This window comes from Chiloscyllium punctatum, chromosome 3 (genome assembly GCF_047496795.1).
Source record: "Chiloscyllium punctatum isolate Juve2018m chromosome 3, sChiPun1.3, whole genome shotgun sequence".
Lineage (NCBI taxonomy): Eukaryota > Metazoa > Chordata > Chondrichthyes > Orectolobiformes > Hemiscylliidae > Chiloscyllium > Chiloscyllium punctatum.
In genome coordinates, this window is record NC_092741.1 from 146,655,173 (window position 1) to 146,674,855 (window position 19,683).

General features: G+C 40.8%; 1 long non-coding RNA gene across 2 annotated transcripts in view; it reads right to left on the reverse strand.

Annotated features, from left to right (window-relative positions):
* The window catches only part of LOC140466314 (uncharacterized), a 125,385-nt gene that overhangs the window by 50,280 nt on the left and 55,422 nt on the right, over positions 1-19,683 (reverse strand). The window contains exon 1 of one of the 2 annotated variants that reach the window (XR_011955211.1): positions 3,038-3,210. The exons of the other annotated variant lie outside the window; for it this stretch is intronic. This is a non-coding gene — a long non-coding RNA (uncharacterized lncRNA). Of the gene's footprint in view, positions 1-3,037; positions 3,211-19,683 lie in introns of those variants that run through there. 2 annotated transcript variants of the gene reach the window in all.

Consider the following 19,683-nt stretch of genomic DNA (forward strand, 5'->3'; position numbering starts at 1 on the left):
ATTATTTCAACCGGACATTTTTGTCAAGTAACTGTTTAATAGTACATAACTTGAATCCCTGTGTCTTTACTTACTACACCATCAGCTGCTGAGTTCTGGAATTCCATCTCTAATCTTCTCCATCTTTCTCTCTTATTAAAGTCTTCATTTCAGGGTTATTGGCTTAATATCTCCTAATGTGGTTTATGTCAAAGTTTGTCTAATAATGCTCTGCTGAAGTGCTCTGGGATATCTCAACCTGTAAAAGGCACTAAACAAATGTGAGATTTTGTTGTTATAAAACATCTCCTGAATCACTATAACTTAACATACTGAAGGTGGCCATGGGGAAACCTGTGGAGCACTGGTTTTCATGGAAAATGTGTTAATTAGGGACAGCCCATGAAAGGGTGCAAACTATTGAACTGCAGTGATAGCTGTATACCTTGTACTCCCATATAATAGAGACTGACAGATCTAATGCAGTTGGCCATTGATAAATGGTGTGAATGAAGCCCAAATCTTAATATAGTCGAATTGCACGTAATATTCCAACAGTGGCCTAACCAATGTTCTGTACAGCCACAACATAACCACCCAACTCAATATTCTGACCAATAAAGGAAAGCATACCAAACGCCTTCTTCACTATCCTATCTACCTGTGACTCCACTTTCAAGGAACTGCATCCAAATCATTTATATATATGATGAAAAGTAGCAGACCCAGCACCGATTCTTGTGGCGCTCCACTGGTCATAGGCATCCAGTCTGAAAAACAACCCTCCACCACCACACTCTGTCTTCTGCCTTTGAGCCAGTTCTATCCAAATTGCTAGTTCTCCATGTATTCCATGAGATCTGAACTTGCTCACCAGTCTTCCATGAGAAACTTGTCGAACGCCTTACTGAAGTCCATATAGATCACGTCGACTGCTCTGCCCTCATCAATCTTCTTTGTTACTTCTTCAAAAAACTGAATTAAGTTTGTGAGACATGACTTCCCACACACAAAGCCATCACTAATCAGTCCTTGCGTTTCCAAATGCATGTACATCCTGTCCCTCAGGATTCCTCCCAACAACTTGCCCACCACTGACATCAAGCTAACTGGTCTGTAGTTCCCTGGCTTGTCCTTACCAGATGCCTGAGACGAGAATTGAACTCAGGTCCCTGGTGCTGTTAGGTAGCAGTACTTACCACCGTGCCACCCCCATGGAGAAGCAGGCTATGTTGTCTGGTCTACTGGCCATTAGTTAGGTAGCTGATACTCCCATATAATAGAAGAATTTAGTTCTGATCATTTGTCATCACACAGTTAGTAGTAGGGCCAAGGGAGTATTGTCGAACAGAGAGACCTCAGGGTGAAGGACACAGTTGCTCAAAAGTGGAGTCACAGGTCAATAGGGTGGTGAAGAAGGCATTTAGCATGCTTGCCTTCAACAGTCAGAGCACTGAGTACAAGAGTTGGGACTTTATTTGATGGCTCTACAAGACATTGGTAACACCACATTTGGAATACTGCGTGCAGTTCTGGTCATCCTGCTATAGGAAGGATGTTATTAAAATAGAAAGAGTGCAAAAGAATTTCCAAGAATGTTTCCAAGACTGAAACATTGGAGGCTAGAGAGGCTTGGATGTCCTTTCCCTGGAAAGTAGGAAGCTGAAGGATTATCTTATGCAGGTTTATAAAATCATGAGGAGCATTGATAAGGTGAATGGCCAAGGTCTTCTCCCCAGGGTTGGGGAGTCCTAATTCGAGGACATTGGTTTAAGGTGAGAGGGGAAAGATTTAAAATGGAAGTAAGGGGCAACTTTTTCACACAGAGGGTGGTGCTTATATGGAAGACGCTGCCAGAAGAAGTGGTAGAAGTGGGTATAATTTTACATTTCAAAGGCATTTGGACAGTTACATGGACAGGACAGGTTTAGAGGGAAATGGGTCAAGTGCTGGCAAATGGGACTAGTTCAGTTTAGGAAAGCATGGTCGACATGGAAGAGCTGGGTCAAAATGTCTGTTTCCATGCTGTATGACAATGATTCTAAACTTCATATTTATAGGCATTTCATTTGCCATGTAACTGTCCATCTTGCCAGTTTGTCCACATGCTCTTGAAGTGGGAGCAGGAGTAGATCCATGTGGCCACTGAGCCTGCTTTGCTTTCCAACATGGTGTTGGGTTTCATCTCCATTTTCCTGCCAAATCAAATCAAATTAATCAAACATGAATTTAACAAAACCACGCTGGTCTTCATCTATCAGCCCATACATTTCAAAGTAGCAATTAATTTTACCTCACATTATTATTTAAATGGTTCCCCACCATCAATGCTGAATTGGCTACTAATAGGGGATGTTGCTCAATGCATACAATGGGTTCAAAGAGAGTGAAGAAACAGTCATAGTCAGCAGAGATTTGTCCAATTTTCAATGGAAATGTGCCATGGCCTCAGGTGTCATAACTATCAACTCTATCAAAGGATTTGGCAGTATGAAAGTTAAATCTACGACCAAAGCATTGATTGCACTGTTGTACTAATAGAACATAACATTCACTGTGTCCAATCACTCCACTACAATTCCAAAAGTTTCTCACTTTAACTTTAATTAAATACGCATCAGCTAATGATGGTTCAAACATTCAGGCTCGGTTTTCATTAATGTTGAACCCAGCGAAATGGTTGTCATTTGATTAATGTTCAAATTTCCTTTTATGAAAGTTCTCTTTTTGTCAGTTATATAACTAGTCTACATTATGATCTAAACATAAGGCTGACACACTCTCTACTTTCTCCACGTGTTGTCATTTAATTATGTACTGAGAGATTGCCTGTTATTTTCTTCAATGGATGATCATCGCCTTCTGTCTTCCGATTAAATAGTTTGTTGCAAACTGCAAGTGAGGCAATGTGTTTCATAACTGAGGTCTTTTCAGAAAATCTACTCACAAGTAGATGACATTAATTGCTGCTTCCTCTACAGCCAATCTAATCAAAAGCAGATTTTTTTTTAAGTGCAGTGTTTTCTGCATTCGATAAAGACTGCAGATGCCTACTCACCATTCATTTTACATGCTTTCTGTGAGCTTGATAGAAGCAAACATCCATAGGGTATCTACTTGACCTGTCACAGGCAGCAATACATTATCTATTATAGATCAGATTCTACCAGTGACACACAAAATTGGTCAGTAAATCAGGAACCATTGTTTCAGTAGGAACTCAGTGGCAGTTGCACTTACACCTATAACGGAAACATGATACTTTAGTCTGGATTAACTTCAGTTACCAAAGCAACAGCACACATAATAGGATTCATAGCTTTGTTTCAATAGAAAGAACCAATTGTTAAGAGTAAGACAAGATGACTAAGATATTCAGTTTAGTGCAAAGCATTGTTCATATAGTGTCTGAAAAAATTGCGGATTAAACATTTTCACCAACTGAATCACTATGATATTTCATGCTTGAAAGTTTTAGTTCAACCTTAAAGAACTACAATAATTTCCATCGTATGCAATATTTTAATAATATAACATAGTTACATCACATAGGTGTAATGGTAGAAAACCAGACAGCGTAACAACAGGTCAGAATGGGAAAATAGGTCAATGGAGCTTTCTCATGATCAAGCACGTTGCAAAGACTATAGTGCACCAAGGGAATCTAGTTTGATTTTGCCGAGATAACCCTCACATCCATAATGCATTATGGTCACAGATCTCTTGATGAATGAGCATTTCATTTCTATCGCATTGAAACCATGGCATCTTAATGAAATGACTATAAATCAAGTAGTTCACATCAAATAAACTCACTGGCTGAGGATAAAGCAAACTAGAGGCTGCAAAATAAGGCAGTCACCAAAAAAAAAGAGTTTAGGCATGAAGTAATGTCTTTGCCCAAAGAGTGATGAGAATGTGAAGCTTGCAATCACAGGGAGTGGTTGAGGCGAAAGGTATAATTGGCATTTAACGAGAAGCTGCACATGTATATGAGAGGGAAGAGAGTAGAGGGTAAAACTGAAAGCATTTGATGAGGGAGAATGGAAGGAGGCTTGATTGCAATACAATTGCTGGCATGGATTGGCTGAATCAAATGCCTGTTACTGTGGAGTATACTCTATGTAATTCTGTTTTTCATCTGCATTATCTGCTTCAGAGTCATCATTCGAAGATGTAACATTAGGCTTCGTGTCCATTTTGATAATAACCACTTCCACTTCACCACCTCTCCAACTGTTCCTCCACAATTTCTCTGTTGCTAGGTTGCTTACCAACACCCAATTCTAGGTGAAGCAAACATAATTTATTCATATTAAATATCGGAAGACAGAAACAATTGCTTACTTTCCTGAATAACTGATTCCATCCTGCTCCTGGTCACTGTCTCAGGCTGACAGAGACTTCACAAAATCAGTGCCCTACTTGATCCGAAAATGAACTTATAACACAAGACCATTTGAGTGTTCTCTGTGATAAAGATGGCTTAGATCACCCAGTGCAACATTTCCCCTTTTTGGCATCTACCTGTCCAACTACTACTGGAAATCTTATCCATCTCTTCCATGATTTGTAGACTCACCTGTATCAAAGTTGTCCTAACCACCACCCAAATCTCAAATCTCCATAAACTTAATCCAATTGCTGTTGCCGATATCTTAATTTGCACCAAATTCTGATCACCCACGTCCCTCGCATTCATCAAGTTCCATGAACTCTGGATATACTCACGTCTCAAATAGATTCATACTTTACATCTTTATCACCTCCATCAGTCCAAATGATTTTTGCAATCTCTGCATCCCTCTGGCTTTGTCCTCCCGTGAATTTGCAATGGCGTTATTTCAGCATTTTCAGCTGTGCAGGCTCTAACATCTTTGTCTTGCAAGCAATACAGGCAGATCAGAGTTAAGTAGCATAGATAAGGAAATAATAGGTAAGCAGTGGCAAAAACAAAAACACAGGTACAGGTGAATATTAAGAGTTTGTGAGTCCATTCATTATTCTAACAACAGTAGGGTAGAAACTGTTTTGAAACCGGTTTGTGCGTGTACTCAGGCTTCTGCACCTTCTCCCCGATGGTAGAGGTTGTAGAAAAACAGTTCACACAACACCAGGTTATAGTCCAACAGATTTAATTGGATGCACTGGCTTTTGGAGCGCTGCTCCTTCATCTGGTGGTTGTGGAGTACACAATTGAAAGACACAGAATTTATAGCAAAAGTTTACAGTGTGATGTAACTGAAACTATACATTGAAAAATATCTTGATTGTTAAGTCTCTCATCTGTTAGAATGACCATGTTAGTTTCACTTCTTTCATATGTAAATCGCAAAACTTTTAAAAAAAAAGTTACATTCTCAAGTGAACTTCAACAATTGGTGTCAGCCCAGATAATGTATTGGGTGTTAGCAACTCTGCATACTGCAGTCTGTGCCATAAGGTTTAGACTGATTCTAATCTAAAAATTGAATTAACAGAATCTTACATGAATTAATGCAGCTTTTTGAGCAAAGTACAATGTAACTCTGCAAGTACAAATTCACCCCACAAACGTATATGTATATGTGTGCATGTGGATGTGTGTGTGGGGGTGGGTGGGGTTGCAAGTGTCTGTGAGAGAGAGTGCATGCGTGTGTGAGTGTAAAGGGGTCTAAGTCTGTGAGAGGGCGTGTTCGCGCGCGCGCGTGTGTGTGTGTGTGTACATATGAGTGCCTGTGTGTACGTGTGTGGGTATGGTGCAATATTGGTCATCTGTAGTGTGATATGAACCCAAGGTCTCAGTTGAGGCCATCCCTATGGGTACCGAAGTTATCTATGCGCCTGTCCTGAAGTTCACCTTGGAGGATGGTCACCCGAAGGTCTGAGGTTGAATATCCTAGATGGCTGAAGTGTTCTCCAACTGGGAGGGAACACTCCTGTCTGTTGATTGTTGTGTGGTGCCCATTCACCTGTTGCTGTAGCCTCTGCTCGGTTTCACCAATGTACCATGCCTCAGGGCATCCTTGCCTGCACACATACATGCACACACGCAGACACAGACACTTCCATAGACACACACACACACACTCCTACAGACACACACTCACACATGCATCCTCTCACAGACTCTCATAGGCCCCTTACACTCAAACACATATACACACTCTCTCACAGAGACTCGCAACCCCTACCGCGCCCTGATGAAGGAGCAGCGCTCCGAAAGCTAGTGCTTCCAAGTAAACCTGTTGAACTACAACCTGGTGTTGTGTGATTTTTAACTTTGTACAGCACATCCCAGTCCAACACTGGCATCTCCAAATGTAGAAAAACATGCCATGGTGGGATGAATCTTTAAGAATGCTGATGGCCTGTCCTTGACAGTGGGCCTGGTAGATGGATTCCATACCAATATATTTTGCCTTTGTCAAAGAGTCTGGTGTTGGAAAAGCACAGCCAGTCAGGCAACATCCAAGGAGGAGAGTCGATGTTTCGGGCATAAACCCTTAGATAAGGAATCCAAAACATACAAATAGAGAGGAACCTCTTAGAAATGCTTTCCTACCAGAATTGGCTCTTTGTTCAAAGTACAGTTTGACCTCTCTGCCCAGGAAGCCTAGAATCAAAAATCCAATGAATTTAGCAGTGAGAGAATACCTATATAGATTAGTCTTTCTATTGCTAAACTTGTTTATTTTGTTCCTGTTTGACGCCCAAATGTGGGTCCACTCCACATGAATTTCTGTTTGACTGGCAGAATCTATTTCAGTTATCAATGAGTTTATTTTACTCCTACAATGTATTCAATGTGGCAATAGTTCATTCTTCCTTTATCATATAATACATAAAGTTCTTTAATATTGCTGAGAATGGTGGCCAATATTTGTCATCTTGCACTCATCAGAAAAAATACAAGAGTGACAAATTTCAAATGATTACAATAACTTATACTGCTGGAGAGGGTGCTGATTGGTTGGCAAGACAACTCTGACTGCTTGAGACATTATTATGAAGAAAGCAATTGGAGCCCATTAACTTTTGAACCTCCCAGATAATTCAAGAAATTTACATGGCCTGAACATGTCTCTTCTGTTTCAAGTCCCTGTAAATTCAAACTGCCCTATTACAGTGATGTCAAACAGTAAACATAGAAATATAGAAGGTAGGAGCAGGAGTAGGCCATTCAACCCCTCGTGCTTATTCTACCATTTATTATTAAGATGGTTGATTGTCAAACACAATATACTAATACTGCTGTCCCCCCATATCACTTGATCCCTTTAGCCATAAGGGCTATTTCTCCCTTCTACTTGAAACCACAATATTTTGGCTTTAATCACATTCTGTAGCTCCTCATCTTAGACCTAAAAGATTTCCCCCCTTTCCTTAAACTTTTCCCTCACCACCAGGAACATCCTACCTGTATCTAACTCGTTTAGTTCTAGTAGACAATTTGCATTGGATTTATCAAACCTGGATTGAATGAGTACGGTGTGTATTCTGTCTACATCAGATGGCTGAAGGAACATGTTATTTGATTTGACTAGACAGTCTTTGTGATGTAAAACCTAATCAGCTGACATTGTACCAGAAATGAAATTCACACAACAATGTTCCAACAACATTTTGATACAAGTCAAAAAGAATCCATAAAAACTTTATCCATTAGCACTCCCAGTAATGCTTAGAAAATTGAAATATTCCTCCTTGTCCATCCCTTAGTGTCAATCTTGCAGGTGTATTTACTGACTGAATGTTTCTACATAGCACTGTCCCAGTTATAGCTGATGGAAGGTTGATGACTTTCATTAGGGAGTATGGCCTTTGAAGGGCAATCTTGAACATTTCTGAGTGTTGACGACCAGTTTTGGACTTTACCTTCACACAATGAAATGCAGTAATCAACGTTGGTTGGGAGGCAGCGGAAAGGACACTGTCAGAGTGACAATGTTGGCAAGATAAATGCTGAAAGATAACAGCAAAGAGCACTGGAACATGAAAATGGGAGTAAGCAATTTTTTGCCTCAATCCCGTTCCACCATTTAATGAGATCACAACAGGTCTGTGACCTGACATCACTTCTACCCCAAATGCCTTAATACCTTTGATTAACATAAAGCTATCAAGCTCAGACTCAAAATTTATAATCATTTTTGCATCAATGCCATTGACATTAGAGAGCGCCAAATTCCTATCATTCTTTTTACCTTAAAGTGTTCCCTAATTCACTTATGAAAAGTCCGACTCCAATTGTTTAATAATGTCCCATTCCTAAACTTTCCAGAAATAGTTCTTATATCTAGAAAGCTTTGATTAATTCAAGACCTAACCTTCTAAATTTCAAGGAGTTCAACACACCCTGGATCACTTGGAGCAGAGGTGATCTAACTAGTTCTTTGTATAGCTGATACATGGTACCTACCCCTCCAGTCCTTTCGATATAAAACTAGCATTCCATCAGCCTTTATGATTATTTTCAGTCCAAGCTCATGACATTTTATGAGTTCTGGTTCCCAGGTTTCTTTAGAATAGCATATTTTCTAGCTTTTTATAATGGAGAAAATATTCTGTACTATTCAGTCCAAATGGATGACCACAAATCTGATTAAAAATCAACAACACCAGGTCATAGCCTAACAGGTTTATTTGGAAGCACTAGTTTTCAGAAACTGCTCCTTCTTCAGGTAGCTCATGGAGTAGGATCATAGGACACAGAATTTGTAAAAAAGATCATACTGTCATACTCTGATGCGATATATTGAACAATCTTAGATTGCTCAAGGCGGCATGATGGCTCAGTGGTTAGCACTGCTGCCTCATAGCGCCAGTGACCCAGGTGACTGTCTGTGTGGAGTTTGCATATTCTTCCTATGTCTGTGTAGGTTTCCTCCCACAATCCAAAAGTTAGGTGGATTGGCCATGATAAATTGCCTATAGTGTAGGTAATTAGTCAGGGGTAAATGGAGGGGGATGGGTCTGGGTGGCTTACTCTTGAGAGGGTTGGTGTAAGCACACAATCTGTAGTCAGTATTGTTTTATTATCCATGCAACATTTTATAAATTCCTACTTTGGAAATAGAACCAGTCTGACTCAATTTTGGAACACAGACAGACTCTAACCTCACATCTTTAATGCATTATCTGAGCTGAGATGTCACCTTTTTTTATATAAAACCTTAAGCTATCTCAGGAATGTGACTTGAAAGAAGTTCTGAGATTTACATATTAATGAATTAAAACCTGCAACCCATTCTAAAAGATGAAAGACTTAAAAGCAATCTAGGTTTGTTCAATATATCGTATCACAGTATGAGAGTATGATCTTTTGCTGTAAATTCTGTGTCCTATGATAGTACTCCACATAGGAGCAGCGCTCTAAAAGCTTGTATTTCCAAATAAACCTGTTGGGCTATAACCTGGTATTATGCGATTTTTAACCTTGTCCACCCCAGTCCAACACCGGCACGCCAGTCCACCATCGGTATCTCCACCTCAAGTCTGATGACTTTGAAATCCATTTGCCACAATTTTGTCCATTCTGTTAGTCTATCAATAAATCTTTGTAATTTTACACTTTGATCAACCTTTCTTCCTGACTGTTTTAGAAAATTTGAATATGTGGCTTTTTGCTGCATTATCTAAGTCACAGAGATTAATACAATGAATAGTTGAGTGTCCAGCATAGAACCTTGTGAAACACCATGAGCTTGATCCTGGCAATTAGAGTGATTACCTATTATCCCTTCTCTCTGCCTCCTTTTAGTCAGTGAAGTTCCTAACTAAATCAATCATGTGTCTTCAATTCCATGGGTTTCAAACCTAGTTAACTGTCTCTTATGAGGAATTTTATTAAATTATTTTAGGAATACATAATCACACTGTAATCCTCACCCTAACCCTAACCTTAATGCTAACGCTAAGCCTAACTCTATTGCAAACACACTCTAATCCTAACTCTAACACTAACCCTAATCCTGTCCTTTACTTTAGTTGTCTCTTCAAAAGTAATCAATTTTGTCAGGCATGATATAGTCATTATAAATTCATGGTGGAATCCGTACAGAAACAGAGTGGAAACAGGCCCAACCAGTCCACACCAACCTTCCAAAGAGTAACCCACCCAGACCAGAGGAAACCCACACAGAAACAAAGAGAATGTGCAAATGCCACACAGACAGTCACCTGAGGCTGGAATCGAACCTGGGACCCTGGCGCTGTGAGGCAGTAGTGATAACTGATCTGTTCTCCTTTTCACTTGTTGAATTAAGGTCTCTGTCACTGCAAGAATGAGTCTGGGAGTCCACTCTCTGCTACAGTTCCATTGACACTTCTGAGAAATGCATTTTGCTAAAGCTTCATTACCTACTGTAGCCAGAATATGCCCACCCCATAAGAACTGCAGGATGACTTGAATGAATGCAGGCTGGCTTTAATTCATTCCCATTAATCACGGCTGCACCAAGGCTGTGAAAAGGAGGCAACAGGAGGTTTACATCACTTCAGTTAGCCATGAAGAATCATGCATTAGAATCTCCACAGTCACAAACAACCAAAGCTTTAATCCCAAGTGAATTTAAATTAAAACAATGGATGCAAATGTCATGAAATTCAGTGACCTTGAATTGAGTGTTATTTTGTCTCCTTGTGATTTGTGTTCAACATTGTGTTCAACAAAGTACCTCTACATTGGAGTGGACCTGATGAAGGGCTTTTGCCCAAAACGTCGCTTTTACTGCTCCTCAGATGCTGCCTGAACTGCTGTGCTCTTCCAGCACCACTAATCCAGAATTTGTGTTCAACAGCAGAAGGGTAGAAATTGATTTATGTTGTAATCATTTTTTAAGCACAGAGCAAGCGCAAAGCATAGCAATGTTACAGTACATGTGAACATATGAATTTGGGGCAAGTCTGGGTCACTTAGCCCCTTGTGTCTTCTGCCTCCCTCCTGTTTTAAACTGGGGTGTTACATTTTCCATTTTCCATCTCACCAGCACCCTCCCTGACCCCAGAGATTTCTGAAAGATCATTATCAATGCCTCTATAAATGTCCACAGCGATCTCCTTCAGAACTCTGGGGTGTAATCATTCTAGTCTGGATGATTTATTCAGCTTCAAATCTTTCAGCTCCCCCAGCACCTTCTCCTGAGGGATGACCACTAAACTTGCCTCTACCCCCTGACGCTCTTGAAGTTCTGGTATGTGGTCGGTGACTTCCATTATGAAAACTGATGCAAAGTACCCCATTCAGTTCCTCTGCTATTTCTTTCCTCCTCATATTACTTCTCCAGCCTTGTTTACCGGTGGTCCAATGTCCACGCTTGCCTCTCTCTTACCTTATAGATATCTAAAAGACTTATGAAATTTTCTTTTATATTACTAGCTAGCTCACTCTCATATTTCAACTCCTTCCTTTATTGCTTTTTGTAGCTATCATCTGCTGATTTTTAAAGGCTTCCCAATCCTTTGGCTTCTCATTAATCTTCACCAGATATCATGCTGACCCTGTCTTAATCTTGGGAGCCATGGTTGCCTCATCCTCCCCTTAGTATGCCTCTTTCTTGGGATGACTTTTTAAAATTAATTCACTGATTGGGCCAGCACTTATTGCCCATCCCTAATTGCCCAGAGGTTAGTTAAGAGGTAGCTATATTGCTTGGTTGGGAGTCACATGTAGGCCAGACTGGGTAAGAATGGCAGATCCCTTCTCTAAAGGATGTTAGTGAACCAGATAGGTTTCCACTGTGCCTCCCAAATTACCCCCAGAAACTCCTCTAATGCTGTTCCACCAACTTCCCAACAGGTTCCCCTTTCAATCAAATCTGGCCAGCTCCTCCCTCATGTCTTTTTATTTTACATTTACCGTCACATTTCACCTCTACATTGGAGTGGACCTGAGAGGCCCACTGCCACAATAATCTCGTGTTGAGTGACCAGAGACAGCAGACTCTGTTCTCAGTCATCAGTCAATATGAACGTGTTCAATATCCTGGGGATGCATAGGCTGCCTTAGTAGGCTTCCCACAACCCTCCGCTACACCCCCAACCTGGTATCCTTCACCCACACCCCCACAAACCTGAAACCACAGCTGAAGTCATTTTACTGATCATCGGTTGTTTAACTGAATGCTAATATGGATACTCATTATGATCTGCAGATTCAAATTTTTCACCTCCAGGGATCAGTGATGATTAATGGCACCCTGAAAGATGGGAAATCTGAATTTGCTGTTTCAACACACTGAATTACTACCTGACAAATTTGGCATTGAACTACCATTCCATACAAGGCTAAAAGAAACCTTCTCAGAAATCATGACCATTTTCTCACCAGGTGCATTGGTTACTCAAAGCTGCTTTCCCTTGTGTTTCAAGCCAATTATTTTTCTGCACCAGTACCCGACACCCACTAACCCCATACCTTGCCCCCATCAAACTGCAGCATATATGCTGTGCCCTCCAAACTTCTCTTCAGCTCTGACGGAGAGTCATCTAGACTAAAAATGCTAGCTTGATCTCTCTCCACTGATGCTGCCTGTCCACTGTGATCACCAGCATTTATAGAGTCATTGAGTCATAGGGATATACAGCATGGAAACAGACCGTTCTGTCCAACCCGTCCATGCCGACCAGATATCCTAACCCAATCTAGTCTAACCTGCCAGCACCTGGCCCTTATCCTTCCAAACCCTTCCCATTCATATACCCACCCAGATGCCTTTTAAGTGTTGCAATTGTACCAGCCTCCATCACTGCCTCTGGCAGCTCATTCCATACACGTACCACCCTCTGTGTGAAAACGTTGCCCCTCAGGACTCTATTATATCTTTCCCCTCTCATCCTAAACCTATGCCCTCCAGGTCTGGACTCCTCCACTCCAGGGAAACAATTTTATCTATTTATCCTATCCATGCCCCTCATGATTTCATAAACCTCTATAAGGTCACCCCTCAGTCTCTGCCGCTCCAGGGAAAACAGCCCTCATCTATTCCACCTCTTCCTACAGCTCGAATCCTCCAATCCTGGCAACATTCTTGTAAATCTTTTCTGAACCCTTTCAAGTTTCACAATATCTTTCTGATAGGAAGGAGACTAGAATTGCATGCAATATTCCAAAAGTAGCCTAACCAATATCATGTACAGCCACAACATGACCTCCCAACACCTGTAGTCAATACTCTAACCAATAAAGCAACCATACCAAACACCTTCTTCACTATCCTATCTACCTGCAACTCTACTTTCATGGGACTATGAAGCTGCATTCCAAGGTCTCCTTGTTCAGCAACACTCCATAGGACCTGACCATTAAGTGTATAAGTCCTGCCACGATTTGTTTTTCCAAAATGCAGCACTTCACGTTTACCTAAATTAAACTCCACCTGCCACTTTTCAACACATTGGTGCATCTGATCAAGATCCTGTTGTAATCTAAGGTAACCTTCTTCACTGTCCACTACCTCTCCAATTTTTGTGTCATCTGCAAACTTACTAAAGATATCTCTTATGTTCACATCCAAATCATTTATACAAATTATGAAAAGTAGTGGACTCAGCACTGATCCTTGTCGCTCTCCACTGGTCACAGGCCTCCAGTCTGAAAAACAACCCTCCATCACCACCCTCTGTCTTCTACCTTTGAGCCAGTTCTGTATCCAAATGGTTACTTCTCCCTATATTCCACAAGATCTAACCTTGCTAATCAGTCTCCCATGGGAAACCTTGTCAAAAGCCTTACTGAAGTCTATATATATCACATCTACCACTCTGCCTTCATCCATCCTCTTTGTTACTTCTTCAAAAAACTCAATCAACTTTGTGTGACATGATTTCCCATGCACAAAGCAATGTTGACTATCCCTAATCAGTCCTTGCCTTTCCAAATACATGTGCATCCTGTCCCTCAGGATTCCCTCCAACAACTTGCCCACCACCGACATCAGGCTCACTGGTCTATAGTTCCCTGCCTTGTCCTTACCACCTTTCATAAGCAGTGGTACCACATTAGCCAACCTCCAGTCTTCTGGCACCTCACCTGTGACTATTGATGATACAAATATCTTGGTAAGAGGCCAAGCAATAACTTCCCTACCTTCCCACAGGGGTCTAGGTTACACCTGATCAGATCCTGGGGATTTATCTACTTTTATGCATTTCAAGACATCAAGCACTTCCTCCTCTGTAATATGGACATTTTTCAAGATGTCATCATCTATTTCCCCACATTCTCTATCTTCCATGTCCTTCTCCACAGTAAATACTGATGCAAAATACTTGTTTAGTATCTCCCCCATCTCCTGCAGCTCCACACATAGGCTGTCTTAGTGATCTTTGAGAGGCCCTATTCTCTCCATAGTTACCCTTTTGTCCTTAATGGATTTGTAAAAACCCTTTGGATTCTCCGTACCTCTATTTGCCAAAGCTATCTCTTGTCCCCTTTTTGCCCTCCTGATTTTCCAACTGCCTTTATACTCTTCTAAGGATTCACTCAATCTATCCTGTCTATACCTGACATATGGTTCCTTCTTTTTCTTAACCAAACCCTCAATTTCTTTAGTCATCCAGAATTCCCTATACCTACCAGCCTTTCCTTTCACCCTAACAGGAATATACTTTCTCTCAATTCTCGTTATCTAATTTCTGAAGGCTTCCCATTTTCCAGCCATCCCTTGACCTGTGAACATCTGCCCCCAATCATCTTTTGAAAGTTCTTGCCTAATAACGTCAAAATTGGCCTTTTTCCAATTTAGAACTTCAACTTTTAGATCTGGTCTATCCTTTTTCATCACTATTTTCAATCTCATAGAATTATGGTCACTGGCCCCAAAGTGGTCTCCTACTGACACCTCAGTCACCTGCCCTGCCTTATTTCCCAAGAGTAGGTCAGTTTTGCACCTTCTCTAGTAGGTACATCCACATACTGAATCAGAAAATGTTCTTGTACACACTTAAATTCCTCTCCATCTAAACCCTTATCACTATGGCAGTCCCAGTCTATGTGTGAAAAGTTAAAGTCCCCTACCATAACCATCCTATTACTCTTACAGATAACTGAGATCTCCTTCCAAATTTGTTTCTCAATTTCCCTCTGACTGATAGGGGGGTCTATAATACAATCCCAATAAGGTGATCATCCCTTTCTTATTTTTCAGTTCCACCCAAATAACGTCCCTGGATGTATTTGCGGGAATATGCTCCCTCAGTACAGCTGTAATGCTATCACTCATCAAAAACAGATTTCGGGTCATCACAGTCCAAAGAAGCATATATCTCATGAGATTGCACCTTGGAGTATAAAGAGGTTGGAGTGAATTGCAAATAGAGGTCAAACTGCTGCCCAATGTAGCTAAACGTTGCGATCACCGAGTCACGCAAGAGCAATCAATCCAGATCCCAATTATACTGTATCTGGTACTATAGTGAGCCCAGTTCTTTCACTATTTTAAAAGGAGTTAGTTGGCACAGTTGAGGGCTGAGAATAACATTGCAACTTACAAAAGGTAGGTGAGCTGTTAGGGCATCTGCCTCATAGTTACTGTGGTCTTCTAGAATTCGCTTTGATCACCATCAAGAGCTAAGGGGGGTGGGGGGTGGAGATTGCTTGCAGAATTTCATCTTCAGTAAGTTTGACCTGATGTCTCTTCCCCCCTGCCCACAAAGGGATTACATAGCTGTTGGTGAGCTAGGAGTATTGGGAGTTCAGATTCTCAATCACTGTTTGACTTAATGCCACAGGCTCAATGGACCAGCTGGTCTTTTCTTGGCAGGGATTTTTCTATGTTTACATGAATATTCATGCTCCAGCTGTTGTCTTCTAAGTTGGTGCGTAATTGTTTCCAAGCTGTACGTGCTGTAGCCTGTTGGGTCCACACAGGGTTCAACCTACATGGCTGTGAACTGCCTCTGTCAGAAAAAAAGCCATGCAAAAAAAAATGCAAACTTGCAGTCTACCCTTTGGCATGATGAATGTTCATGTGGGAAATGTAGAAGAACTCAGCCAGTGTGCTGACAGCTATCACCTTTTATCAGTTACAGCTTGCAGGAGATGAGGGAGAACAAACTTCTGGGAAATTTATTTGGGAATCCTTAAGGTGCAACATTTACAATGTCCAGTGAAATGATCTGGTCAGCAGGTATAAGTTAGGACTGACAATTTCTTTCATCGTTAAAAATCACACAACACCAGGTTATAGTCTGACAGGTTTATATGGAAGCATGACAACCACCTGATGAAGGAGCAGTACTCCGAAAGCTAGTGCTTCCAAATAAACCCGTCGGACTATAACCTGGTGTTTTGTCATTTTTAACTTTGTGCATCCCAGACCAACACTGGCACCTCCAAATCAATTCCTTTCATGGTATCATAACAGCTGCCTCTTTGGGTAAATGGTTGTTAAAGTATATTGACAAATGTCAGAAACATTGTTGATGAATGTGTCCTTAAGGGACATTCCATCCATTGAATTTCAGTAATAAGAAAGTACCCATTGTAGGTTGTCAGAGGAAGATAGATAAGGAACCAATAAAGGCTTAATACTTCCCCTGGCAGCTGTGTTCCTGAAAATACAGAACTGTCTCTCAGTAAATTATAGATTAATCCACCTTTAAACTTGATGCCTGCCTTCAGGCAATGTTAAGAAAAAGTAGTTGATAGGAAAGACATACATTGATGTAGAAAATTCTGTTTTCAGCCTGCAAAAATATGTGCTATGCTGCCATCAATATTTCATTGCGTGAGCAGGATTTATTAGATTATCTTTTGTTCTATTTGACAAATTGATAACATTATTGTTTATCTGAATGCATTGTGTCAAGTCTGCCCTGTGCACAAAATGGGTATCACTCCAGACTTCGAGCTCAGGAAGTTGAGTATCTACTGGTTCCTGGGCAAGGCATAGATTAGCTGGCCATGTCTTTTCAATGGGAGCTCACTACTTTTAACTTGCTGACTGCATTGTGTAAGGATTGGCAAGTAATCATCACACAAATATGTTCCATCAGAGTAAAAACAAAGCTACAACAAAATGATTCTCTTGCTGATATCCAACTTATACTTAAGAAATAACAAGATTGGGAATTTGCAAAGATAATTCCAGTCTTGTTCTTAACAAATCACATGATTAAAGATTCACATTGTAACTGGAATTGAAATTTGCATTGCAAATATTTTACTATATTTGGTTAATTTTCAGATGTAATACCTGTCATCTGGCACTCATCCACAAGTAATGTTGAAAGTTGTTACATTGAAAGATAAGACAGACTATACAACAATTTCTAAAGCTTGTGAAGACAATTCTGTGTGAGATTATGTATTTTGTTGAACATAAAATAGAACATGGGACAAATTTATAATAACGTTTGGCGAGGTGGGTATGTGAAACCTTTTTTTAATGATGATAATATGTTATTGTATAACCAAACAAGAAAATAAAAATCAACTTTGCCTATCTCACTTGAAAGAAATTATAAAATTATTAAAGAATTTATAAAAATTATGATGTTTTCACATAATTATTTACCACGTCTTCGAAAGAGCAGTTTCTACCAGCCAGAGGGATAAGGGTAGCAAGGTGGGAACACAACCAATTGCAATTCCCGTCCAACTTTCCAGAGGACAGATTTAGGGTAATTGCTGACATGTGGATTAAAAGTTTCATGTGATCTAGAATGCACTGCCTGAAAGATTGATGTGAGTAGAGTGATTCAGCAATAACTTCCAAAATGGAATTGATTAATACTTGAAGGAGAAAAGCTTGCAGGACTTTGAGGGAAGAGCAAAGGAGGGTGCAGGGAGCTTCCCAAAGAGGGATATAGATAGCCAAGGGATACAGCAAATATCTCTAGGGTTATATATGAGAAATTGCATCATGGCGGATTTCCCCCATTTAAAGTGCATCTGTGTTCTCCATTTGCATGGCTTCCATTTTTGCTTTATTGCAACTAATGTGCATGCTTGACTGCTTAAAAGCATCCATTGCTTTCTTACTGGTTCCCTCTCTGGACCCTCTTGCTTATTGCTTTTCTCTTCTACCCAGGGGCAGTGATGGAAAACCTGGGCCCCAGTACTTTTCCTGGACCAGGCCTCCTCACCTAAGCTTAGTGGGGCCCAGTGAGACTCAGTGGAATTTTGGGCCCTGATGGATCCTCCCACCACCTCCAGCCCTGCTTCCCACCCTCACACTCACCACTTCCCTCCCCGACACTCTAGCTCACTACTTCCTTCCATCCACCCTCCAACTCACTGCTTCCCTCTTCCAAGGCTCCCACTCGTCTCTTCTATTTCCTGATCCTCTCCCTCACTATTTTGCTCCATGAACCATTGCTGTTTCCCACTTGTCCCAAACTCTCCATTGCTTATACTGAGAGAGAGGGAGAGAGAGAGAGAGAGAGGGGCCAATGGTAAGATGTTGGCTGAAGAGAAATGTGAAGTATCTGGCAGGAAAGGCTGAACGAAGAAGGAGACAGACAGCAAATTGCAGGAAGCCGTGAGCTTTTGGTGGATACAAGTTGCAGGTGAGAGAGTGCAAGCAGCAGGAGAAGTGAGTAGGATGGGAGGTGGCGAGCAGGACGGGGAAGTGGTGGACAAATAGTGGACAGTTACAAGTGGGATGGAGCACCAATGAGTGAGGTAAGTCAGATAGGGAGCTGTAAGTGAGATGGAGAAACCACAATTAGTATGGAGATGCTGTGAGTGAGTTGGGGAAGCAGTCAAGGAGATGGTAAGCTTTGGATAAGGTTATTAAGGGATATGCAACAAACATGGGCCAACTAAAGGCCTCTGTTATTTGTTAATTGAATGGAGGAACAGGTTCCTGGTGTTGAGTGGCCTTTTCCTATCCTCCCTAAATTCCTCTGTTCTGATCAGTCAAGTGATGCACTGATTTAGAATTAAGCCCTTTCAGGTTCAATAATATCAATCTCTCTTAAAAGATTTTCATGCGACTTTCTATCTGCTTCTAATAAAGCATCCCCCCGGGAACATAACAACAACATTTGCTCTGTTTTTTAATCTGAATATGTTATGGAATTGTTCCTTCTAATATTTCAAAAGGACTGATCAATCTCTTGATGAGGCGAGACCAGATACGAATGCGAAGCAGCTTTATTTCATATTAAAGTCATTGCTGCATTGCATCTTCACTCTCTTCCCTGTCACAAGGCTACAGTTACATTTTCATCAATTGTCACAATCAGTCGCATCACAGCAGTCAGGCTGCATTTGGCAGGACAGCAGATGGCTCAACGCCACAGTTGCACATTGTTGAGTTATTGTCATTGCAGCTTCATTCCGGTATCATTTCCCTTGAATAACCATTAACGGTGCAGTAAGTGGCCATAGCATTTCCAGTTTGGTTTTTGAAGGAACATTCATTGTCTCAGCCGAAGCCAGGCTGTTAATCAGCTTTGCATCCTTCCATTCTTTAGCACTAATCTCACAGCCAGGGAGCTTTCAGAACACTGTTATAATTGCACTCACTGGAAATCATTTAACCTTCATCGCTCAGTGATAAATGGGTGATAGCAAATTGTCAGATTGTTTAACACCTCACCTGATTTTAATTTCCATTGAAGGCAATGATGCCAAAATAGGTGCTTAATTCATCATCGTCTGTTTATTGCCTGGCAATAAATGTTAAAATTGCCTTCAATTAATTCAATTTCTACAACTTGCACAATACATTTTCATAATATACAATCAAAATGTAATGAAAAAGCTATGCTTTC